A 17,094-nucleotide genomic window follows, 5' to 3' on the forward strand; every position below is an offset into this window, starting at 1 on the left:
GATTAGGACTTCCTTTATTTTTGAATGATTTCTTTCACATGGTGAGTACATTACTAACGGCAGCACCTATACCCTCTCTTTGCATAATAATGTTACTGACACAGTCCTGATTTGTACTACGCACCCCTATATACTTTTGTTTGGGCGAGGTGTTCCTAACATAAAACAGAATCAGTCCTTTTATAGTAATAAAGTCTCTTCCACTAGTTGGTATGCTACACGCTTGTCTTATCAAAATGTTACACGGTTAAATATAACCTACGTCATGATCTTAAAACGGCATGCAGAATTGTGGCTGCCTGTAAATTTAACCTGGAGCTGGGAAGGAAATTCCACCCAGCAGCTATTTAGAAAAACACTGTCTGATGCTCAGAAAAAAAGATTTCTGGCCACTTTAATTGACTTTTTAGTCTCAGCTATTATCATACTAGCAACTGCTGCTACTGCAGCTGTCTCTCTAACAGAATCTATTCACACAGCCTCAGTGGTGAACCACATGGTATATAATGTAACCCATGAATTTCAGGAACAGGTAAATATTGATAAAACTATTCTGTCTCGCCTGGAGGCTCTTGAAGCCACAGTTGAATGGCTGGGGAGTCAGCAGCAGGCATTCATTACCCATCAAAATTTACATTGTGATTGGCAATATAATCCTATCTGTGTCACACCTCTGCCATATAATAGCTCCCAATATGCTTGGGAGAGAGTGAAAGCACACCTGCAAGGGGCTTATCATGACCATTTTTCTTCTCAAATTTCTACTCTTGAGTGTGAGTTAAAGAAACAACTTGAAGAATGGTCACAGCAATTACAAATAAGTACCCTTCAGCAATTATAAGAAGGCTTTGTGGTTAAACCTGAACACTTGGTCGTCTGGGTAATACTGTAATGCCCAACCTGGTTTTTACTAACGCTGTTTTTAGACTCTCCCTTTCCTTTAATCACCTAGCCTTGTTTCCACCTGAATTGACTCTCCCTTAGCTAAGAGAGCCAGACAGACTCCATCTTGGCTCTTTCACTGGCAGCCCCTTCCTCAAGGACTTACCTTGTGCAAGCTGACTCCCAGCACATCCAAGAATGCAATTAACTGATAAGATACTGTGGCAAGCTATATCCGCAGTTCCCAGGAATTCCTCCGATTGATAACACCCAAAGCCCCAGGTCTATCACCTTGTAAATAGTCTTAAAGCCCCTGCACCTGGAACTGTTTACTTTCCTGTAACCATTTATCCTTTTAACTTTTTGCCTACTTTACTTCTGTAAAATTGTTTTAACTAGACCCCCCCCCCTTTTCTAAACCAAAGTATAAAAGAAAATCTAGCCGCTTCTTCGGGGCGGAGAGAACTTTGAGCGTTAGCCATCTCTTGGCCGCCGGCTAAATAAACGGACTCTTAATTCATCTCAAAGTGTGGCGTTTTCTCTAACTCGCTCAGGTACAACAATATATACACATTTGGGTGATGGCCGCTATACTTACTCTTTTTTGTATCTGTTTGCTAGGTGTCTGCAGATGGCTCTGTGCTGCCACCCGGCACATCTATTAACAGGGAAGAATGATAGAACCTTACCTTGCATTGGATGACCAGCACGCTCTAAGAATTGAAGAAGGGGGAGATGTGGCAGGGTGCACATCAACATATTCAAGCTTATGTACATGACATTTGAGGTCGGGGCATGGAAAAATACTGAGGCACTGTGTATGTTATTTTTGCATAAGAATGTAATTCTTTGACCCTGAGAACAGGACAAGGGGTGGAGTGTGTAATAAGGAATGCTGAAAACAGCCTCCTGAGAATGCGGTTTGAGTCTTTTACAACGCTGTAAGTGCCTAAAGTAACCGACCTCAAATGGCCATCTAGTGGATGTTTGTGGTTTAACAAGCCCTTTCAATACTTAGAGGACTGATGCTGGAGTAGCACTCTCTCAGAAGAGCTGTCCCCCCGACCCCCACCCCGCTCAGCTGGAATTGTCTGAGAACTCATTCTTGGCGTTCACTGCAAGCTATAAGCTTTGCATTACTCCTAATATCATAGTGGGTGTACACCATATGTGTATACACTGTAATATTACTCGTTATATCCTAGGCAGATATTATGAGTAATATCACAGTGGTTATATGTTCTGTGATATCACATGTAATGTGCTAGAAACATATGACTCCAAATATCACAGTGGCTGTACACCCTGTGATATTACTCCTAAAGTCCCAGGGAGATATTACTGCTAATATCAAAGTGGGTGGACACCCTGTAATATTACTTCTAATATCCTTGGGAGATATTACTCCTAATATCACAGTGGATGTACACACTGTGATATTACTAATAATATCCAAGATAGATATTACTCCTAATATCACAGTTGGTGTACACCCTGTGATATTATTCATAATATCCTAGGGAGATATTACTCGTAATATCACAGTGGGAGTACACCCATTGATACTACACATAATATCCTAGGAAGACATACTCCTAATATCACATTGGGTGTATACCCTGTAAAATTACTTGTAATACCCTGGGGAGATATTTCTCCTAAATCAGAGTGGATGTACACAGTGTGTACACACCCTGTAATATTACTTGGAATATCCTAGGGAGATATAACTCCTAATAACATAGTGGGTGTACACCATGTGTTTACACCCTGTGATATTACTCATAATATCCTGGGAAGATATGTCTCCTAATATCAAAGTGGGTGTACACTGTATGATATTACTTGTAATATCCCAAGGAGATTTTACTTTTAATATCACAGTAGGTGTACACCATGTATGTACTAAATGTGATATTAGTCATAATATCCTAGGAAGATATTATTCCTAATATCATAGTAAGTATTCACCCGGTGATATTAATTGTAATATTCTAGGGAGATATTACTCCTAATATCACAGAGTGTGTACACCATGTTTGTACACCCTGTGATATTATGCATAATATCCTAGAGAGAGATTACTCCTAATATCACAGTGGGTGTAAACCCTATGATATTGCTCATAATATTCTAGAGAGATATTACTGTTTATATCACAGTGTGTGTACATGATGTGTGTACACATGCCATGATATTACTCATAATATCCTAAGGAGATATGACTCATAATATCACGATGGGTGTACACCATGTGTGTAAACCCCGTGATATTACTCATAATACCCTAGGGAAATATTACTCCTAATATCTCAGTGGGTGTATGACATGTGTGTATTCCCTGTGATATTACATGTAATATCCTATAAAGACATTGTTCCTAATATCACAGTGGGTGTACACCATGTGCGTACACCTTGTAATATTACTTGTAATATCTTAGCGAGATATTACTCCTAATATTACAGTGGGTGTATATCATGTGCTTATATCCTGTGATATTACTCTTAATATCCTAGAGAGATATTACTCCTAATATCACAGTGGGTGTCCACCACATGTGCACACCCCATGATAATACTCATAATATCCTAGGGAGATATTACCCCTAATATCACAGAGGGTGTACACACGTGGTACACATAACATCCTAAGGAGATATTACTCACAATATCACAGTGGGTGTACACCCTGTGATATTACTAGTAATATTCTAGGAAGATATTACTCGTAATATCATAGTGGGTGAACATGGTGTGATATTACCGGTAATATCATAGGGAGATATTACTCTTAATATCACAGTGGGTGTTCACCCTGTAATATTACTCATAATATCTTATGGATATATTACTCCTAATTTCACAGTTGGTGTACACCATGTGTGTACACCCTGTGATATTACTAATAATATACTAGACAGATATTACTCCTATTATCATAATGGGTTTACACCATGTGTGTACACCCTGTGAGGCTACTCATAATATACTTGGAAGATATTACTCCTAGTATCATAGTGGGTATACGCCATGTGTGTACACTATGTAATATTACTCATAATATAGTAAGGAGATATTGCTCCTAATATCACAGTGGGCATCCACCATGTGTGTACACCCTGTGATATTACTCATAATACCCTAAGGAGATATTACTCCTAAAATCAGAGTGGGTGTACACCATATGTGTACACCCTGTGATATTACTCCTAACATCCTATGGAGATAATACTCTTAATATCACAGTGGTTGCACACCCTTTGAAATTACTCATTATAACCAAAAACACATTACTGCAAATACCACAGTGGGTGTACATTCTGTGATATCACTCAATATCCTAAAGAGATATTACTTATAATATTACAGTGGGTGTATATAATGTGAGTACAACCTGTATTATTTCAAGTAATATTCTAAAAACATATTACTGCTAATATCATAGAGGGTGTACACCCTGTGATATTACTGATAAAATTCTAGGGAATTATTACTTTTAATATCACAGAGTGTACACACATAATGTACACCCACTGTGATATTACTCGTAATACAGTAGGGAGATATTACTCCTAATATCACAGTGGGTGTACAACGTGTGCGTATTCCCTCTGATATTACACATAATATCCTCTGGAGATTTTGCTCCTACTAAAACAGTGGAAGTACACCCTGTGCATGCACCCTGTGAAATTTCTCGCAATATCCTAGGGAGATATTACTCCTAATATCACAGTGGGTATACAACATGTGTGTATTCCATGTGATATTACATGTACTATCCTAGGGAGATGTTACTCCTAATATCACAGTGGGTGTACAACATGTGTGTATTCCCTCTGATATTACACATAATATCCTCTGGAGATTTTGCTCCTAACAAAACAGTGGGAGTACACCCTGTGCATGCACCCTGTGAAATTTCTCACAATATCCTAGGGAGATATTACTCCTAATATCTCAGTAGGTGTACAACATGTGTGTATTCCATGTGACATTACATGTACTATCCTAGGGAGATGTTACTCCTAATATCACAGTGTGTGTACACCATGTAATGTTACTCGTAATATATTAGGGAGATATTTCTCCTAATATCACAGTGAATGTACACTATGTTTATGCACTCTGTGATATTACTTGTAATATCCTAGGAAGATATTTCTACCATAATCATAGTGGAGGCACACCATGTGTGTATACCCTGTGATATTCCTCATAATATCCTAGGGAGATATTACTCCTAATATGACAGTGGGTGTACACCACATATTTACACCCAGTGATCTTACTCTTAATATTATAGGGAGATATTACCCATAATACTAGGAATATATTACTCCTAATACCATAGTGGATGTTATATTACTCATAATATCCTAGGGAAATATTACTCTTAATATGTCAGTGAATGTACACCCTGTGATATTACTAGTAACACAGTAGGGAGATATTGCTCTTAATATCACAGTGGGTGTACACCCTGTGATATTACTAGTAACATCCTAGGGAGATATTACTCCTAATATCACAGTGGGTGTACACCACGTGTGTACAACCTGTGATGTTAGGAGTAATTTTCTAATAAGATATTACGAGTAATATCATAGTGGGTGTGCACAAAGTGTGTAAACCCTATGATATTACTCATAATATTTTATGAAGATATTGCTCCTGATATCACAGTGGGTGTGCACCCTGTGATATTACTTGTAATATTCTTAAGAAATATTACTGTTAGTATCACAGTGGGTGTACATCCTATTTTATTACTTGTAACATCCTAGGGAGCTATTACTCCTAATATCAAAGTGCATGTACACAGGGTGTATATGTATATTAATCATAATATTCTAGGTAGATGTTACTTCTAATATCACAGTGGGTGTACACCATGTGTGTATAACCTGTAACATTACTTGTAATATTACAAGTATCACAGCTGTGTACACCCACTGTGATATTACTCGTAATATCATAGAGAGAGACTACTCTTAATATCAAAGTGGGTGTACACCATTTGTGTACTCCCTGTGATATTACACGTAATATCCAAGGGAGTTATTACTCCTAATATCACTGTGGGTGTACACCAGTCGTGTACCCCCACAGTGATATTACTCATAATATAGTAGGGAGATATTACACCTACTATCACAGTGGGTGTACACACACATTCTAGGGAGATATTTCTCCTAATATCACAGTGTACACCGTGTGTGTAAACCTCGTGATATTACTCATAATATCCTAGGGAGGTATTAATCCTAATATCAAAGTGAGTGTACACAATGTGTACGATATTATTCATAGTATCCTGAAGAGCTATGACTTCTAATATCACAGTGGGTGTGCACCCTGTGTATACAAATTGTGAAATTATTAGTAGTATTTTGAAGAGATATTACTTCTAATATCACGGTGGGTGTATACCTTGAGTGTACACCTTGTGATATTATTCATAGTGTCCTAGGGAGATATTATGAGTAATATCACAGTGGGTGTACACACTGTGGTATTACTCATAGTATTATAGGAAGATATTACTCCTAATATCACAGTGACAGTGGGTGTACACACGCTGATATTATTCATAGTATTCTAAGTAGATAATAGTCCTAATATCACAGTGGGTGTACACCCTTTGATATTATTTGTAGTATCCTGGGGAGATATTACTCCTAGTATCACAGTGGGTGTATGCCATTTGGTATTATTCGTAGTATCCTGGGGAGATATTACTCCTAATGTCACAGTGGGTGTACACCCTGTGATATTATTTGTAGTATCCTGGGGAGATTTTACTCCTAGTATCATGGGGATGTACACCATATTTGTACAACTTGTGATATGACTCGTAATATCCTAGGGAGATGTTACTTTTAATATCACAGTGGGTGTGCACCCTGTGATATTACTCATAATCTACTAGGGAGATGTTACTCCTAGTATCACAGTGTTTTTACATCATGCGTGTACTCCCTGTGATATTACTCCTAATATCCTAGGGAGCTATTACTCCTAATATCACTGTGGGTGTACGTCCTGTAATATTACTCATAATATCCTAGGGAGATAATACTTTTAATATCGGAGTTGGTGTACACCTTGTGTGTACACCCTGTAATATTACTTGTAATATCTTACAAAGATGTTACTCCTGATATCACAGTGGGTGTACAGCCTGTGATATTACTCATAATATCCTAAAAAGATATTACTCCTCATATTACAGTGTGTGTACACCCTGTGATATTACTGGTAATATTCTAGGCAGATATTATGCCTAATATCACAGTGCATGTATGTCAGGTGTACATTCTAGGGAAATATTACTCCTAATATCAGAGAGTGTACACCCACTGTGATATTAAGAGTAATATATCCCTAAGATATTATGAATAATACCACAAGGTGTACACACATGAGGAAAACCCACTGTGACATTAAAAGTACACACAGGGTGTGCACACCCACTGTGATATTTGCAGTAATATTGAAGATATTATGAATAATATCACAGGGTGTACATTCACTGTGATATTAGCAGTAATATCAAAGATATTTTGCATAATGTCACATAATAATGCCACTGTGATATTAGCAGTAATATCAAAGATAGTAGTAATGTTAAAGATATTATGAATGATATCACAGGGTTTACACACATGTTGTATCCCCCCTGTGATATTTGCAGTAATATCCTTGATAGATATAGCGAATAATATCAGAGTGTGTACCCCCAATGTGATATTAGCAGTAATATTGAAGATATTATTAATAATATTACAGGGTGTACCCCACTGTATTACTTCTGTATTACAGGGTATACACCCAGGGTGTATACCCACTGTGACATCAGCAGTAATATCGTAGATATTATGAACAGAATCACAGGGTGTACACACAGGGTGTACACTTACTCTGATAATAGCAGTAATATCATCAAAGATATTATGAACAGTATCACAAAATGTACACACAAGGTGTATTCCCACTGTGATATTAGCAGTAATATCGTTGAAGATATTATTTTTAGTATCATAGGTTGTACACCTACTGTGATATTAGCGGTAATATCATCGAAGATATTATGAACAGCATCACAGATGTATACCCACTGTAATATTAGCAGTAATATCATCAAAGATGTTATGAACAGTATCGCAGGGTGTACACCTACTGTGATATTAGCAGTAATATCATCGAAGATATGATAAACAGCAATATCCCTTTAATATTTATAATATGCAGTGTTCACACACTGTGATATTAATGAAAAACTCTCTGATATTTATAATATCCAGTGTTAACACTCAGTGTTTACACAGTAAGATATCAACAAAATATTGCTCTGATATTTATAATATTTAGTGTAAACACACTGGGATATTAATGAAATATTGCTGTGATGTTTATAATATCCAGTTTCCCCACACTTTTTACATACTGTGATAATAATGAAATGTCGCTCGGATATTTATAATATCCAGTGTTTACAGACAATGTTTACACAGTGATATTAATGAAATATCACTCTGATATTTATAATGTCCCGTGTTTACACACTGTGATATTAATTGAATATTGCTCTGATATTCTTAATGTCCAGTGTTTACACAGAATGTTTACACACAGTGATATTAATGAAATATTGCTCTGATACTTGTAATATCCAGTGTTTACACACTGTTATATTAATGAATTATTGCTCTGATGTTTATAATATTCAGTGTTTACACACTGATTTTAATGAGATATCACTCTGATATTTATAATATTCAGTGTTTGCATGCAGTGTTTACACACTGATATTAATGAAATATCCCTCTGATATTTGTAATATCCAGTGTTTACAGTGTTTACACAGTGTGATATTAATAATATGTCAATCTAATATTTATAATAACCTTTGTTTACACAGTGTTTACACACTGATATTAATTAAATATTGCTCTGATAGTTATAATATCCAGTGTTTACACACAGTTCTTACACAGTGTGATATTAATGAAATATCACTCTGATATTTATAATATCCAGTGTTTACACACTGTGATAGTAATGAATTATTGCTCTTATAATATCCACTGTTTACACACGGTGCTTACACAATGTGATATTAATAAAATATTGCTCTGATACTTATACTATCCAGTGTTTACACACTGTGATATCAATGAAATATTGCCCTATTTATGATATCCAGTGTTTATACCCTGTGATATTAATTAAATATCACTCTGATATTTACATTATCCAGTGTTTAAACACAGTGTTTGCACACTGTGGTATTAATGACATACCATTTTGTTATTTATAATATCCAATGTGTACACACTGTAATATTAATGAAATATCACCTTGATATTTACAATATCCAGTGTTTACACACTGAGATATTAATGAAATATAGCCCTGATATTTATAATATCAAGTGTGTACACACTGTGATATTAATGAAATATCACCCGGACATTTATAAAATGCAGTTTTTACACACCGTGATATTAATGATATATCACCCAGATATTTATAATATCCAGTGTTTACACACTGTGATATTAATGAAATATCACCCTGATATTTATAATATCCAGTGTTTACACACTGTAATACTAATAAAATATCACTGTGATATTTATAATATCCAGTGTTTACATACTGTGATTTTAATGAAATATCAATATTACTACTAATATCCAGTGTTAACACACTGTAATATTAAATAGTGTGATATTGTTCACAGTATCACCAATATTACTACTGATGTCCAGTGTTAACACACTGTAATATTAAACACAGTGTGGTATTATTCACAATATCACCGATATTACTACTGATGTCCAGTGTTAACAAGCTGTGATATTAAACAAACTGTGGTATTATTCACAATATCACCGATATTACTACTGGTGTCCAGTGTTAACACACTTTGATATTATTCATGGTATCACCGATATTACTACTAATATCCAGTGTGTGTTGTGTTAGCTGACAAATGTTTCCGGATTAGTGGTGAAACTTGCATTTTCAGGTTTTTTAGATAACTATCTGTTTATTGGAGTGGTGGTTTTTAAAAAATGGCTACACAAAGTTTTTGACACTCTTCCCATCAAGTGGCAGGGTCTGCCTCCCCTCCCTTGGATCTGAGCAGGCTTGAAACCAATTAGTAGAGATGAAGTGATGTGCTGAGATTTCTGCAACTAGATCATAAAAGGCGAGTAGCTTCCATCCTGTTCACTGGAACACTCATGCTCTGATCTGTCATGTAACAAATCTGACTATTCCGGAACCACCATGATGGAGAGAGTACTTATAGGCACTCAAGTCAACAGTCACAACTGAACTCCCTGCTGATGACCGACCTCAACAGTCATTTGTAAGCGAGCCATTGTGGATGGCCAACCCAACCAAACCTTCAAGTAAGGGCAGCCCCAGCAAACATCCATCTGCGACCACGCGAGAGACCCTCAAATAAGAAATGCCCACAGAGCCTTTCTCGGGCTCCTAATTAACAAACGTGTGAGCGAAACAAATGGTTGTTAGTTTACAAAACTAAGTTCTTGGGTAAATTGTTATACAGTGATAGTAACTGAAGCATTATGGTTTGTGGGCTGTTATGCTAGGAGGGGACTGAAAGGGAATGGAAGAGGAGAAACATGTGTCGGACATTCCTAAATTGGCTTGTAAATCAGAATCTTGTGGGAATTTGTAGAGTCTCTAAGTCTTAGGTGGGCCCAGGAATGTTTAAGAATAATCTCCTGTGGAAATGCTAAACTACTTGCATCACAATAGTAGTAAATGGACAATTCAAAAGGACATAAATTTCTCTTCCTCCACCATGGGATTCCCTTCTGTTGTTTTTTTTCAAAGTTTTCCTGAATATTTATTTCTCCAGTGAATTCAAGATCATTTTGCCATGTTCCTCCCAAAATCTTGTTGCTCTTTTGATTGCGATCCCATTAACTGTATAGGTTAATTTATGAAGAAATCATACTATTCAATACTGGGTGTTCTTATCCTAGAATACAGTTCAGATGCTCCTTGATTTATGATGGGATTACATCCTGATAAACCCATTGTAAATTGAAAATATCGTAAGTTAAAATGCACTTAATACATCTAAGCTACCGAACATCACAGTTTAGTTCTGCCCACCTTAAATGTGCTCAGAAGACATATTAGCCTATAACTGGCAAAATCATCCAACAGAGCCGATTTTATAACAAAGTGTTGAATATCTCATGTAATTTAAAGGGTACTATACTGAAAATTGAAAGTCAGGATGCCTGTATGGGTAGTGCGGTGTGAACCCAAAATAACTGAGACAGGTCTCAGTCAATTCAGAAAGTTTATTTTGCCAAGGTTAAGGATGTGCCCGTGACACAGCCTCAGGAGGTCCTGATGGTGGTTCTATACATTTTAGGGAGACATGAGACATCAACAAATATATGTAAGGTGTACATTGGTTCGATCTGGAAAGGTGGGATGACCTAAAGTGGGGATGGGGGCATCCAGGTCATAGGTAGATGAGAGAAAAATGGCTGCATTCTTTTGAGTTTCTGATAAGCCTTCCACTGAAAACACAATTTACAGGAATAGTCACTTAGGCCTTAGTCTCTTAGTGAAACAATATGGCAAAGGAAGCAATCAGATAAGCATTTGTCTCATGGTGAGCAAAGAGAGTACTTTGAGTTCTGTCTGTTCTTTGTTCACAAGGAATTTCCTTGTGGCCTAGTGATATTTGGAGTCCCAAGATTTATTAGTGAGTTCCATTTGGCTTAGTGGTTTTGGGCTCCTGAGATTTATTTTCCTTTTTCAATGGTTTCTACTGAATGCATATCACTTCTCCACCACCGTAAAGTCAAACCCTGGTAAATTGGGGACCATCTGTATGTTCCGCTTTCTCCAAGTGTCTCTATGTGTCCCTTGGCAGGGCTATACCATGTCCATCGTATACCTCCTATTTCTGTTAAGGTCTATCATAGGTGTGTTAAGTTATGATTGCAAATGGGATTTTCTACCACTTCTAGTTAATTTTTAATTGATATTTCCTACAGGAAAGCTGTTTTTTATGTTTACTTTGTAATCAACCACTTACTGAATTACCATATCTCTGATGGTTTCTCAGTTGATTCCCTTTTGTTTAACACACATCATCTGAAAATTATTTGACCTCCACTTTCCAAATTGTATACTTCATTTCTCCCCCTTGCTAATTACATTGCCCAGTGCTTCCACAATACTGTTAAATTGTCATGATATGGTGGGAATGCATGTTTACTAATGCCTTTTGTTTCCAGTTTGGCAAACTCACACCAATGAAATCTGATACAAGCAACCCACAATCAGCACCAGGGGTACCACTGATATATGACACCACCTTTATCAGCTTACTTCTTCAACCTGGCCTTGATACATAGTGCTCATTTTCATGATCCCAGGGGAATAAGAGGTCAGTAAAATTTCTTCAGATTCTCTGAGACAGGCTGGACCTCCTCCCCAATGGGGAGGGGTGTTCCAGGAGTGGTCATTCCTTTTGCATTCTTCTATTACAACCAAGTATAGGATATAATGATGGCTCCTCAGTGGGAGAGGTCAATCTTTTTTTTTTTAGACACAGTCTCGCTCTGTCACCCAGGCTGGAGTGCAGTGGCGCGATCTTGGCTCACTGCAAACTCCACCTCCTGAGTTCATGCCATTCTTCTGCCTCAGCCTCCCGAGTAGCTGGGACTACAGGCGCCCGCCACCACGCCTGGCTAATTTTTTGTATTTTTTTTTTTTCAGTAGAGATGGGGTTTCACCGTGTACCATGTTGGCCAGGATGGTCTCAATCTCCTGACCTCGTGATCTGCCCGCCTCAGCCTCCCAAAGTGCTGGGATTACAGGCGTGAGCCACTGCGCCCGGCTGGGAGAGGTCAATTTTACAGGCCTAAGTGATGACACACAGCAGAGGCTAAGAGGAAGTGCTGTCTATCTCTCATCATTTACTTCTTCCTTGTCTCTCTGCTACTGGAGAATGGCGTGGAGAAATCAGGCTCTTAGAGATGAGTATCAGCCTTCTCCTCTCGCCTGCCTTGAAGAGTGTTCAGGGAGCAAAAGGGTTCATGCCAGGTGCGGTGGCAAGGCTGAGGCAGGAGGATGGCTTGAGCTCAGTTCAAGACAGCCTGGGCAACATAGGGAGACCATGTCTCTTAAAAAAAAAAAATACTGGGTGTGGTGCCTCATACCTGTAATCCCAGCACTTTGGGAGGCCGAGATGAGTGGATCATTTGAAGTCAGGAGTTCAAGACCAGCCTGGCCAACATGGTGAAACCCCATCTCTACTAAAAATTACCCAGGTGGAGGCTGGGCTCGGTGGCTTACGCCTGTAATCCCAGCACTTTGGGAGGCCGAGACAGGCAGATCACCTGAGGTCGGGAGTTCAAGACCAGCCTGACCAACATGGAGAAACCCCATTTCTACTAAAAATACAAAATTAGCCAGGTGTAGTGGTGCATGCCTGTAATCCCAGCTATTCCAGAGGCTGAGGCAGGAAAATCACTTGAACCTGGGATGTGGAGGTTGTGGCGAGCCGAGATCGTGCCATTGCACTCCAGTCTGGGCAATAAGAGCAAAACTCCATCTCAAAAAGACAAAAAACAAAAACAAAAAATTAGCCAGGCAGTAATGGCACGTGCCTATAATCCTAGCTAGTCAGGAGGCTGAGGCAGGAGAATTGCTTGAGCCTGGGAGGCAGAGGTTGTGGTGAATCGAGATTGCGCCACTGCACTCCAGTTTGGGCGACAGAGTGAGACCCTACCTCAAAAAAAAATTAGTCTGGTGTGATGGTGTGCACTCATAATCCCAGCTACTTGGCAGGCTGAGGCAGGAGGATTGCTTGAGCCCAGGAGTTCAAGGTTGCAGTGAGCTACAATTGTGCCACTGCATTCCAGCCTGGGGGACAGAGTGAGACCTTGTCTAAGAAAAAAAGAAAAGAAAAGAAAGGAAGAAAAGGAAAGAGACACAGAGAGAAGGAAAGAGAAAGAAGAAAGAAAGAAAGAAAAGAAAAGGGCTCCATGAAGAAAAGAAAAGAAAAAAAAAAAGAAAGGAAAAGAAGGAAACAAATGGACTCCACCTCCACTGCGCTATTAAGTGGGAAAGATTATTAACTGACCCAGAGGTTCTTTTCTCCCCTTCCAAGTCATAACAGCAGAACAGTTTTCAAGGAAAGGTCTAACCAAGCCAGAAGTGGTTGAAAATGTATTTATTTTTTTCAAATGATCTTTTTCAAGCAATAAATAAAACCAGACATATTGACTTCTAAAAAACAAAACCAAACAAACAAAAAAAATCCCCTAAACTATATACATCCTACAGAAATACAGGCATATCAAATGTAGAAATGATATCAATCTGAAAGATGGGGCTATTTACACAAGTTACAAGAATTGCATTGCTGTCTTTAAGAAGTCTCCTCCTTGAATAACTCATAAACTCTAAGGGAGAGAGGGTACTGGTGGGGAAGTGGGGTTCAAAGAGGAGACATCCTCCATCTTTATTGATGAACAAGACAGCCTCAAGGAAAAACATCAATACCCAAACACTGTATTGAGTCCCTTAACAAGGCTCCACAGATCAGCTGGCTTTCAAAAAGCCTGGAAGGGTGCTCCACTCAGGAACTCCCAAGAGAAACCATCTTGTCCCTCAGCCAGGCTGGGACTGGCGGTGAGGCCATGCTGAGCCAGTGGCAAACCCGTGGCTGTGGTTTCCACAGGACAACCTGGCTCTGTGCTGTCACACCCAGCCTCCAACAGCGCCTTGACATCCAGAAAACATGGCAGTTTCCCAAGCTTGGCTGCACAGGGAAAGCACCCGGGGAGCTACGAAACACACTGATGCCAGAGTCCCCCACCTAGAATTGGTTGAACTGGTCTAGGAGAGCCTGGGTATCAGAATTGTAAAAGTTCCCCAGGTAATTCCAACGCGGGACCATGGCTTTACTACTACAGGCTTGGTTGGTGGCCAATTCCCAGTCTCCAGCCTCTTCCTGTCATGTTGGAGTCAACTATCCTATGTCCCTCTCTCCATCTTCCCAAAATTTAAAAACCTTTCTCATGGCTTCCCAAATTGGAAAACTCTCTGGAATCCAGCGTGGATAAGCAACTGAACAAAATGGCCTTGGGAGGGAATGATGGGAGTTGGGGCCTACCAGTCACCTGCTCTTCAGCCTAATACTGCTCTGTGGGAAAACTTGGTCCATTTCCCCAAGGGCTCCTCAACACACACCCGTGGGTTAGACATTCTGGGAGGGAATAGGCAGCATTCCTCACTCTACAGAATACCCAATGAGCATCCTGTCTTTCATGGCTAATAGCAAAGTTGACAATCAATGAGGGTCAATGCTTTCCTGTCATTACAGAAACTTCCCATCACCAGAATCCCTTCATGGGAGGGATGGATGCCTATTGAAACTCACTGACCTTTTGGACTGACTCTGGGGTGTTATCTTCATCAGAGCTATTGTAAGTCATCCAAAAGGCTTCTGACGAAAGAACAATTTTTAAAAAGTCTCACTTTTCAATCAAGCCAATGTCCTATTTTATTTCTAAAAGTTTTGGGACTCGTGCTGTTATCAAATACAATGAAAATGGCTTTATAAATAGCTGTTTTGACATTGTGATAGAAGGCTTGAATTCGGAGGAAAGATGTCGCTGGAGCTAGTCCTGAGTTCTGACTGTCCCTGTGGTGGGAATCCAGTCTGGGAAAGCAGGACTGTTTTGGCAAATGTGTACTCGTTCTATAAAAATGGAATCTGTTCTGCAGGTTACTGTCCCTCCCCGCCCAAGCATCCCCTCTGTCTTGTCTCTCTGCTGCTGGGACCCAGGGCTTTTTCAGCTGCAGAACCCACTGGACTTCCAGGAATCAAGGAAAAAGTGGGAATATCCAACTGTGCTGTCTCTAAATGGTTCCATTGTCCGGGAACCCAACCCCTCCATGCTTCACCCTGAACTGTTATTTCTAGAGGAAGCAGGGAGCCTCTGGCTCTTCTAAAAATTGCCAGTGGGAGCTCTGACCTCACCCACAGGCAGAGCTTGGCGAAGTCAGGATGAATGATGCTGTCACAGGTTCATGGTTCATGGAAGGAAAGGTAACCAACCAGGTACTGTCTAGGATGCCAGATGAGAAAGAGTATCCCAATGTGACGGTGACATTGAGGCTTGATGTTATTTATGGGTGAGCAAGAATGTTCATTAGATGTAGACTCTCAAAGGGCTAAAAAAAACCATGCTCTCACTTCTAGACAAGTTTGCAATAACCTCTAATCTGGCACTCCATAACAAGACTGTTCCACAATACTACAAACAAAACAGCATGTAGCTTGTTCCCTCCTCCCTCCCCCCCAAACCCTCCCCACAGAAAACGTGTCTCCCTCCAAAGCCATTCTCCATTTAGAAAGGCCCAACTAAGGATTCAAAATGGCACCCACATGCCCACGATAGATTCAAAATGGCACCTGCGTGCCCATGACGCACGTCACGGGAGCCAGCGGCCAGCCCTCTCACCAGCAGTCAGCCCCAACCCCACCCTGGCGCTTTGATTTCCAGTTTGGGAAATTCATACCAATGGAATCCGATGTAAGCAATCCACAATCCACTGATGCTCTCTTGCCCTTCCACACTTCGAGAAGACCTGAAATGTGGTGTCCATTCCCCTCTTTATTCAAAAGAGGACCTTCAAAAATATTCACCCAACTAGGAATTTAAAGAACACAAGAAATTGTTGGTATATTTCACTTCAGGTAACTGCCCTAAAATTAAAACCTCCAATTTATGCAAAAAAAGAAAAGATGGTGCTTCAATTCACAAAAGGATTCATTTCAGGGTTGTCTCTAGTTGTCTGGTTTCCCCAATGGCTGGCCTTGCCAAATGATTTGCTGTAGGAAAATTTGAACTGCACCCAATTTTCCAGGAGCACCTTAGTGTGATATGGCATATTAATCACAGACGATAGACAAGTCTTAGGCAGGTTTATGCAAAAAATGCTCCAACCACCCAGTGATCATCGGAGAGAAAAAAGCTTGACTTACTGTGGTGTAAAGTTGCTTTGGGGGCCTACCTGCCCATGAACCAGCTTCAAAAGCAGTTCACATTGGTCATGATGTCACACACCTGCAGTCCCAGCTACTCAGGAGGCCGAGGTGGGAGGATCTCTTGAGCCCAAGAGT

The sequence above is a fragment of the Pongo pygmaeus genome, chromosome 7 (genome assembly GCF_028885625.2).
Source record: "Pongo pygmaeus isolate AG05252 chromosome 7, NHGRI_mPonPyg2-v2.0_pri, whole genome shotgun sequence".
NCBI lineage: Eukaryota > Metazoa > Chordata > Mammalia > Primates > Hominidae > Pongo > Pongo pygmaeus.